The 9,695-nt window shown below is 45.1% G+C and overlaps 1 non-coding gene across 1 annotated transcript; it reads left to right on the plus strand.

Moving 5' to 3' along the window:
• Positions 1-7,373: 7,373 nt before the first annotated feature.
• On the plus strand, positions 7,374-7,446 carry TRNAR-UCU (transfer RNA arginine (anticodon UCU)). The gene has a single exon. It is a non-coding gene; the product is annotated as a tRNA-Arg (tRNA).
• The last annotated feature ends 2,249 nt before the right edge of the window (positions 7,447-9,695 follow it).

Here is a 9,695-nt window from a genome sequence, read left to right on the forward strand (position 1 = left end):
GAAGCAGTTGCTGTGTTTGCCTTCCCTGTGGCCTGACCACTCGGCTTTTATCTACCATCTAGTGATCTCTCACACTCTCCGCGCTCAGCGCCTTGCATGGACAGGTCTACGCGCACACTCCCCCCAGGGTCCAGCAGAAACGTTCCAGCGGCTCAACACCCATTCCCCTTTCTCCCCCCGTGTGTGTGGCAGGCATGTGCCAAGCTGAAAACTTTACACCCAGGCTCTTTTATAGGTAGCCCTGAGTTCTGGGCACTGCGGCTCAAGCGGACTGAGCTATGGATTTCAGTCCACTGGCTATGGATTTTCTGGAAATGTTTTATTCTCTTGACATAGAGATTATGCCTTCTTTTGCATCTGCCTGGATTTCTTAAGCGACAGCCGGAGCCGGAACAAGCCACTCAATGAACGTTTAGTTAATGAGTATTTGCCGTGTGCCGGGCACTCTTCCTATGGAGACAGCACAGTGACCACACCCAAACCCCTGCCCTGGTGGTGCATACGCTCTAGTGGACCATCTGGCAACTTGGAGAAAAGGGAAGAGAATCACATAGGCCTCAGCTTCAACATTTCTGAGCAGCTCAACTAAAGATAGGAACTTACTTGAGAAAAATAAATTTTATTCAGCCCCTCAGGGCTACTTAAGGAATAAGGCATAAAGAATATGACAGAAAGCTTTGGGGCTCCTGGGTGGCTCAGTCGGTTAGGCATCGACTTTGGCTCAGGTCATGATCTCACAGTTCATGAGTTTGAGCCCCACATCCGGCTCTGTGCTGACAGCTCAGAGTCTGGAGCCTGCTTCAGATTCTGTGTCTCCCTCTCTCTCTCTCTGCCCCTCCCCAGCTCGTGCTCGCACCGTCTCTGTCTCAAAAATAAACATTTAAAAAGAAAAATCAAAAGCTAAAAAGAAAGCATCAGACAGAGTCAAAATAGTTTTAAAAAGAAAAGAAATAGCTTTGAGTGGAGAAATCAGAGTTATAGTGAATTTCGAAACCACAATTCAAAGTAAAACAGAAATTTTAAATATATATATTCATATATGTTTCTAATTTGTATATGCGTGTGTGAGTGCGTATATATCCTTTTTTTAGAAAGAAAAATGGGCAAAGCAACCGTGGGAAAATGTGATGGTGAGTCTGAGTGAAGGATATATGGGTGTTCATTGTATTACTCTCTTTATTATTACATTGTAATCATATTCTTTATACTATCATTTGATTTTTCTCAGTGAGAAGGGGGAGGGATTCTGTGATTTGTGTGGATCATGTAGGAGGCCCCCTGACCTTCCTACGAATAAGGTGTTAGGAAAAAAATGAAAAGCAAGCCCAACCATCCGTGTGGAGAGGAGCCGCCAGAGCCCCTGGGGCCCCTCTCTCTGCATCGCGGGGAGGAGTCTGCCAATCCTGTTGCAAGAGGTGCCTGCTTGGGAAAAAGCCTCTCAAGCCAGAGACCCCTTCCACACTCCGGGCAAGCTGTCTGTCCCTGCTCACCAAGAAAAGGCCGTGCAGCTGTGGCATCTGGCCTGAGACTTGCTCTCATCACAAGGGTCCGGTGCAGCCGGCAGCCACCCGGTGGGGTGGAGACGTAGAAGCCCCCCCCTCCCCGCCACCTGCTCGCAGCACCATTCCCCAAAAAGAATTCGACCCTCGCGTCATGTCAGCTGGTGACAACCGGACTCCACCAACTGTGGGACGCTGCCTCTCAAATCCGAAGGGGCATACCGTGATGTAACACAGGGTGGAAGAAACAAATTGCAGAACGGTATTTCAGATCAATCCCCCAAGTGCTAGAGAGAAAGGAGGGCTGGAGAGGGAGAGGGTTGCAGGGGAGGAGAGGGGAGGGGAAGGGAGGGGAAAAGGAGGGGAAAAGAGGGAAGGGAAGGGGGGGGAGAAAAACAAAACAAAAGGAAACCTCTATTTGGCTGCCTGTATGTATATACTTACGTATATACACGCATAGAGAAAAATCTGAAAGATATACATTGAGTCGTTATTCTTAAAAAAAAAAGTGATTACTGATTACTTTTAGAGTGTTTTTGAAGGTAAAGGTAAGACTCTTTTTTTCCCCTCAAACCATAACAGACTCTTAAATACAGAGAACAAACTGAGGGTTGCTGGTGGGGGGTTGAGTGGGGGGATGGGCTAAAGGGGCAAGGGGCATTAAGGAAGACACTTGTTGGGATGAGCCCTGGGTGTTATATGTAAGTGATGAATCACTAAATTCTACTCCTGAAATCATTATTATACTATATGTTAACTAACTTGGCTTTAAATTTTTTTTTAAAAAAACGTGAACTTAAAAAAAGACTTTTTTTTTTAATTTTTCTTGTATATGGTATAAACTTTCTGAATTAGTCTATCTTTTTTTGTGGAGAAAGCATCTTTCTTTTTACCATTTTTTTTTTTAATTTAAATTCAAGTTCGTTAACATACAGTGTCATCTTGACTTCAGGAGTGGAACCCAGTGATTAATTCATCACTTACATGTAACACCCGGTGCTCATCCCCACAAGTGCCCTTCTTAATGCCCATCACACATTTAGCCCATTCCCCCACCCACCTGCCCTCCAGCCACCCTCAGTTTGTTCTCTGTATTTAAGTTTCTTTTAGTCTACCTTAACTTGTATTTTTTTCTAACAAAGAACGATTAAAGCTAGGGGCTTTCCCCCTTGAAGCTGCTGCCCCCGCCAAGGTGGGGGTTGGGGGGGGTGGGCAGTAAACTAAGGCAAAGCACAGTCCAGATCAGAGGTCAGTCCACTACAGTGGGTGGGCCAGCTACGGCCTACCACCTGCTTTTGTCAATAAGGTTCTATCACATCCCAGCCTCTCCACTCATTTACCTATTGCTATGGCAGCTTCTGTGCTACAAACACAATAGTAAAGCTGTAAATGGCCTGCAAAGCCAAAAACATGTGCTCTCTGGCCCTTTATGGAAGCTTGCCAATCCCTGGTCTATATCCACACTTACCTCTGCGATGGGAGGTGTACCATCTCACACCGGTGGTGTTAGAACACCAACCCCCAAATCAGACTCTGAGAGGAAGCCGTAAAAAGTAAACTTGAAATGTATTTTGTGAACTTAGAGGGTTAAATCAACAAATGTCACCTGATCATAAAGGCTGTCTCCATCCGTCACCCCAACACAGCCCTGTCCACCATTCTTGGCCAGCATTCTTCAAAGACTTTATCACATCTGATACGTTCTTGTTTATGTCTGTCCCCTTCCTCATGTGAGAGCGGTGAGAACAGGAATCTTCTCAATCTTGTTTGTCCCTGTTTCCCCAGGGCCTAGAACACTGCCTGGCCCATAGGGGGTGCTCAAGAAACATTGGATGAATGAATGAATGAATGAATGAATTGCAATTCAGCAGCAAAATTTTCCTATCTCTCTCTCTGCCCCTCCCCCATTCACATTCTATCTCTCTCTCTCAAAATAAATGGATAAACATAGGAAAAAAAAAAATAGAAGAGATATGAAGGAAATGTGAAATCTTTCCCCTTTGGAAGGAAAACATTTATGACTAATGGGAATTTTTATTAGGTTTTGTCATACACCGAAACTATCTCCCCAAGATTTGTAGAGCTTTTTGGTCTCCCCAAGACTTTCAGTAAAATTGTCATTATTCATTCTGCTGTGCTTTCTGGGAAAAGATAAGAACATTCCCACTTCAAGGTGGGTGTAGGGTCAAGAACAGAGGTACTCACGGTGCCCAGTCACATCTGAATTACAAGAATAGCCTATTGTGCTCTGCTGGCCCTCCAGTTCTTATCTCTGCACAGACGAAATGCAGAAAAATGTGAAACCTTGAAAGAAAATAGACCCATTCACTCTCCTCGATGAAACCAAAAAAGCCTTGTACTGTTTTAGAAACAAGTTAACTCTCTGTCCACTAACAGATACCAAAGGAAGACAACCGTCCATTCAAAGGTAAATTAATCCTCTGTACAAATAACCAAACTTGAATGCCAAGACTAGCGTGGACCCACATACCCATTTAAAATTTCTCCAGACTTTGTACACTATGTCCCATTCTCTCAGCTGAACAACCTACCTGTTTGTCTAAAACAACCTGCCTCTGTAATCCCAGGGTCCTGTAGTTCTCATTAACTATTTCACTACACAGAGCTCCTTCTCCAGGTAGATACTCTTTCTCTGATTAATTTCACCTTCAATCAGAAAACGGCAAAGTGGGGCGTCTGGGTGGTTCAGTCGGTTAAGCATCCAACTCTTGATCTCGGCTCAGGTCATGATCTCACAGTTTGTGAGTTCGAGCCCCGGGTCGGGCTCTGTGCTGACAGTACAGAGCCTGCTTCAGATTCTGTCTCTCCCTCTCTCTGCATCTCTCTCTCTCTCCCAAAATAAATAAACTTAAAAAAAAATAAAAATGAAGAAAATGGAAAAGTTATGCACCCAAATTTACAGTGTACGATCTTAAAGGAATCCAATTCAGAAATTCCTATTTCTATCATCTCTAGGTCTTTGCTTTTTTCTGCAGAATCAGCATCTCTCATCTATACCTTTCTCCAGGGATGATAGATATTTTATACCTTCTCATTACAGATTTGAACCTGAGGGAAATTCACAAAATAAATGTACAGATTTACCTTTTCCTTCGGAGCCCGATCTCCTCATCCTCGTTTCTATTCAGATGTGGTGGGGCCTTCATTTCAGAGATTCATGTGGATTCGGACCAGACTTTGCCTAAATTTGCTCCAAGTTTTCAGTTGCTGCCTGCTTCCCCCCTCACTGAAGTCAGGTGGTCTTTTTGTCTTCCTTTCCATTTGTTGTTGGAAATGAAGGGAGTGGTGGGGGGAAGGTGGCAGAGGACATACAGGGCAGCTGAACAAATTCAGACATCCAAAGGTATAAAGTGAAAGTCCCACCCATTCCCCTGCCCTGCAGGAATGATTGTTAACATCTAGCACATACCCTGACAGACCTTTCAGTATATGTAGTTTATGCACACACATATATACACACACACACAGGATCATGTTGGACATCTGGCAATGCAACTTGCTTTGCTTTTTTTTCATTTGCTCTATATATTCATTCGTTCCTCGCACATGCAATGAGCATGCATTCTGTTCCAGTGCCCCTTTAGGCCCTGGGAGCACATCAGTGAACAAAACAGACAACAGTTCCTGTCCTCCTGGAGCTTACATTCTTGTAGAGATGGCAGACAAAGAAAATAAGTAAGCATGTGCCATTGCAGCCGTAAGAAGTGCTATGAAGCAAGAGGGGGAAGGGTGGGCGGGGGTCAAGCATTGTATTTAAATAAAATCCCAGCAAAGTCTCTCTAATAAGAGGGCATGTGAGCAGAAACCTGGGATGGAAGTCAGACAAGGAAACAGGGTGGCTACAGAAGAATGGGCAAGAGGGAGATCCAAGGAAACATGGCGGGGGGGGGGGGGGGGGGGGGGGGGGGGGGGGGGGGGGGGGGGGGGGGAGGGAAGGTGGTGAGAAGAGACCGAGTCAGTCCCTGCAGACCATGGGAGGAGCCTATACTTTCAATCTGATGAGATGGGGACCCATGGTGGGTTTTAAGCAAAAGAATACCCCTTTTTCCCCCCCCATTGGCCCCTCCAACCCATTTTCCCTCCCCCACCACCACACTTTTAAAAAATGTACTCTTGGGGTGCCTGGGTGGCTCAGTCGGATGAAAGTCTGACCCATGATTTCGGCTCAGGCCATGATCTCACAGTTTGTGAGTTTGAGCCCCGAATCCAGCTCTGTGCTGACACTGGAGCCTGCTTGGGATTCATTCTCTCTCCCTCTCTCTCTCTCTCTCTCTCTCTGCCCTTACTCTGCTGACTCTTTCTCTCTCTCTCTCAAAATAAATAAAAAAATTAAAAATTAAAAAAAATGTACTCTCACATTGTCCCTATGCCGCCCACCAGCCCTCCTGTGAAAACCGTCTATACCAGTGGGTCCTACCCCTTGTTTTGGGAAAGTTGTAGCTTCTGGCCCAAGGTCATTCTTTTGGTGATTCTGATTCCCTTACAACTCAGAGGTTCTCGATCCTTACTGCACATTGGAATCACCTAGGGAGCTCAAAAAAAAAAAAAAAAACCTATATTAAAATCTAACCCACAGAGATTCTGTTTAATTTGGTCTACAGAGAACTGAGGCATCAATTTTTTTTTTAATTCTCTAGGTGATTACAATATGTAGCCAAGGTTGAGAACAGTGTCATTACTGATCCTCCTAATGCCCCGACCCTTAAGTTCCTGACCTCCTCCTTACAGCCTATCTCTCCCAGCTAGTCGTTGCTATACTTATGCCATAGACATAGGCACCATCAATAACAACCCCTCCATAACCTCAATTTTAAGACTCCCATTCTCCAGCCAACACTTGCCATCTTTTCCATCTACACTCCAGTATCCCAGCTCTGGAAACCCCCTAAGACCTAACGCCCACTGACCCCACCACACTTACAAGGTCTCTCAACCTCCCCATGGCCTCACTTTCCTCCTTACCCGGTTTAGACTCTCCAGTCCGTCACTGCCATCCCTCTTTGCATACATCCCTTACCCTCCCGTCCCATTACCACGTCCTCTGCCCCTCCCTGGAAACTGCCCAGACTGAGTAGTGAGCCGGTCTCCTCTGGTTACCCACAAATTCTTAAAGGGTTGAATCCTTCATTCTTACTACATCCTTGATTTCTTTTGCCCTCTCTATATCCAGAATATTTTGGCTCATCTGTGGCCACAGATTCCTCTATTTTATGCCATGCAGGCTTCTACCCCAATCTCCACTGGAGCTGTACTTGCTGAAGTAATCCTAATGGAGACCTAAACCTGACAGTGTCCAAAAGAATATCTCATTTTCTGAATATAGTCAAATTGGTACAAGCTCATGCCACTGCCGATAAATGGGGGAGTTTTTAAAACCCACCCATTATATCTTCCTGCCAAGCACCATCAAAACAACAACCTGAGTCTATTAGTCACATCTGGGATTCCTCACCCACATCTAGGGTTCCTTCCACCTGTACACATAGGGAATGAAGCCCATGTGTACTTTGCTTCAGCGTCTCTGATAGCTACCAAAGTTAAAAGAACTTACACAAGGGGCGCCTGGGTGGCTCAGTCAGTTAGACGTCCGACTTCAGCCCAGGTCACCATCTCGTGGTCCGTGAGTTCGAGCCCCGCGTCAGGCTCTGGGCTGATGACTCAGAGCCTGGAGCCTGCTTCTGATTCTGTGTCTCCCTCTCTCTCTGCCCCTTCCCCGTTCATGCTCTGTCTCTCTCTGTCTCAACAATAAATAAACGTTAAAAAAAAATTAAAAAAAAAAAAAGAACTTACACAAGAAGAGAAAGAACATATATAATCCTATACCTCATCAAGAAATTAAATGCATATGGGGGCACCTGGCTGGCTCAGTCAGTAGAGCATGAGACTTCTGATCTCAGGGTTGTGAGTTCAAGCCCCATGTTGGGTCCAGAGATTACTTTAAAAATTAAAAAAATGTTTAAAAGAGAGAAATTGAATTCGTATGAAAAACCTTCCCACAAAGACAATTCCTGGCCCAGGAGGGTTTCACAAGTGAAATCTCCGAACATTTAAGGTAATAATGAATGGGATCATTTCCCAAGTCTTTTATGAAGCTAGCTAAGCTGAATCCATAATAACACAAGAACACATAAGAAAAGTATAAGTCAATCCCTCATGATAATAAATGCAAAAGCCATAAGAAAAATGTTGACATATTAAATCCAGTGATATCTCAGAAGGGTTATACATCTCAAAGTTGTATTCCTGGATTAATTCTCATATTTATTCTGGGCATACAAACAAGACTCATTTAATGTTTAAATGTTAATCAATGTAAGTTACCACGTTTTTCGAATATAGAAAGAAAAACTGTATGATCGCCTCAGTAAATGTAGAAAAATATTCTTGGTACAATTTAATACCTATTTGTGATTCTTTTTAAATCTACATTTAAATTTTAAATTCTAGCAAGCTGGAAATAAAAAGACATTTCCTTAATCTGGTCAAATATATCTACCAACCCCAAAAACAAACAGACTACAGCAAACGTGGTTCTTGATGGTAATATATTGAAGGCGCTTCTCCTGAGATCAAGAAGGAGACAAGTCTGTCGACTGATGCAATTCTATTCAATATTGAGTTGGAGGGCCAAGCCACTGTAATAAATATTGAAATAAAACAGCCATTATTTGCAGATGATGTGATTGTGTATTTATAAAACCCAAAGGAGTCTGCAGATAAACCGCTGTGAGTTGAGTAAGGCCACTGGACATCAGATCATTACTCAAAGCAGTAGCATATAACCATGAGTGGGAAGTATGAGGATGAGAGTGGTGATGTCTGATGGCAGGTAGGATAGTCAGGATCCACAGGAATGTGCAAGGGGGCTTGTGGGTCTCTCCAGAGTGTATCCGCTGCCTTTTCCAAGCCTTCTCCAAATCGCTCTACCCCAGCGTCCCATCCCAGCCTCAGGAGTCTTGAGACTGGATCTCCCCGAAACAAACAAGCTGCCTGCCTAACAAAACTCTGTTTTGCCTCATCCATTTCCCAGTGTGGCCGGAAATGAAGGGTCTCCAAACGCAGGGGAGGAGTGGGGCCACCCTGGACGGCTTCACCTTGGAGCGGCATCCTCGCTGTAGTCCCTCCTTGCTGGCTCGTCCAGTCCTCAGACCCAACACAGAAAGAGGCAGCCCTTCAGATTCAGAGCAGAGAATTCATTAGAATGAGAAGCACCTGAGATTGTAAGCCCTGGACGAGATGTGGATGGAGAAATTAAAGAAGAATCCAGGCAGAGGTCCCACAAAGAGACGTGTGGCCAGCCATTGACAAATGGTCCCACGATCAAACTTGGTGCAGAGAGCTCAGGATTCACTTCTGACCTCTCTCTCTCCTCCCTGAAGCTTCCTTCATGTGCTTCCTATGTGTTCCAAGCCATCTCATCTCCACACCCCCACGTAAACCCACAGATGGGACAGAACCTTCTATGGCACATCAGATGGAGCTAAAGTGGACTTGCTATGTGGGAAATCACCTCGGTGCAATGGCAGGAGCCTCGTGCACCACCAGGGAGGCAACTGAGCAGAAAAGCTCAAGGAGCAAATTCAGATGTTCAGAAAGAATGGTTTGTTAAATCAATAACAAAATACAGGGAGAAGCCAGGGGAAAGAGACATAATTAGGCAACGGTTCAGACAGGGAGGAAGAACCACACTACGTGGATCCTGTGTGCGTGTACGTGTGAGCAATGTGTGCGTGTACAAGCGTGTATGTGTGTTCGTGTGCCCAATGTGTGTGTGTGTGTATATGTGTGTGCCCAATGCATGCGTCTGTGTGTTCGCCCAATGTGTACGTATGCATGTGCGTATGCGTGTGCCCAATGTGTGCCTGTGTGTGTGCGCATGTGTTTGTCAATGTGTGCATGTGTGTATGTGTGTGCCCAATGTGTGCGTGTGCATGTGTGTGTATGTGTCCAATGTGTGTGTATGCGTGTGTGTGCGCCCAATGTGTGCATGTGTGTATGAGTGTGCTCCCAATGTGTGCATGTGCATATGTGTGTGCGTGTGCCCAATGTGTGTATGTGTGTGCATACGCCCAATGTGTGCGTGTGCATATGTGTGTGCATGTGCCCAGTGTGTGTGTGTGCCCAATGTGTATGTGTGTGTGCGTGTGCCCAATGTGTGCATGTGCATGTGCGTGT

Source organism: Panthera uncia, chromosome D1 (assembly GCF_023721935.1).
Source record: "Panthera uncia isolate 11264 chromosome D1, Puncia_PCG_1.0, whole genome shotgun sequence".
Lineage (NCBI taxonomy): Eukaryota > Metazoa > Chordata > Mammalia > Carnivora > Felidae > Panthera > Panthera uncia.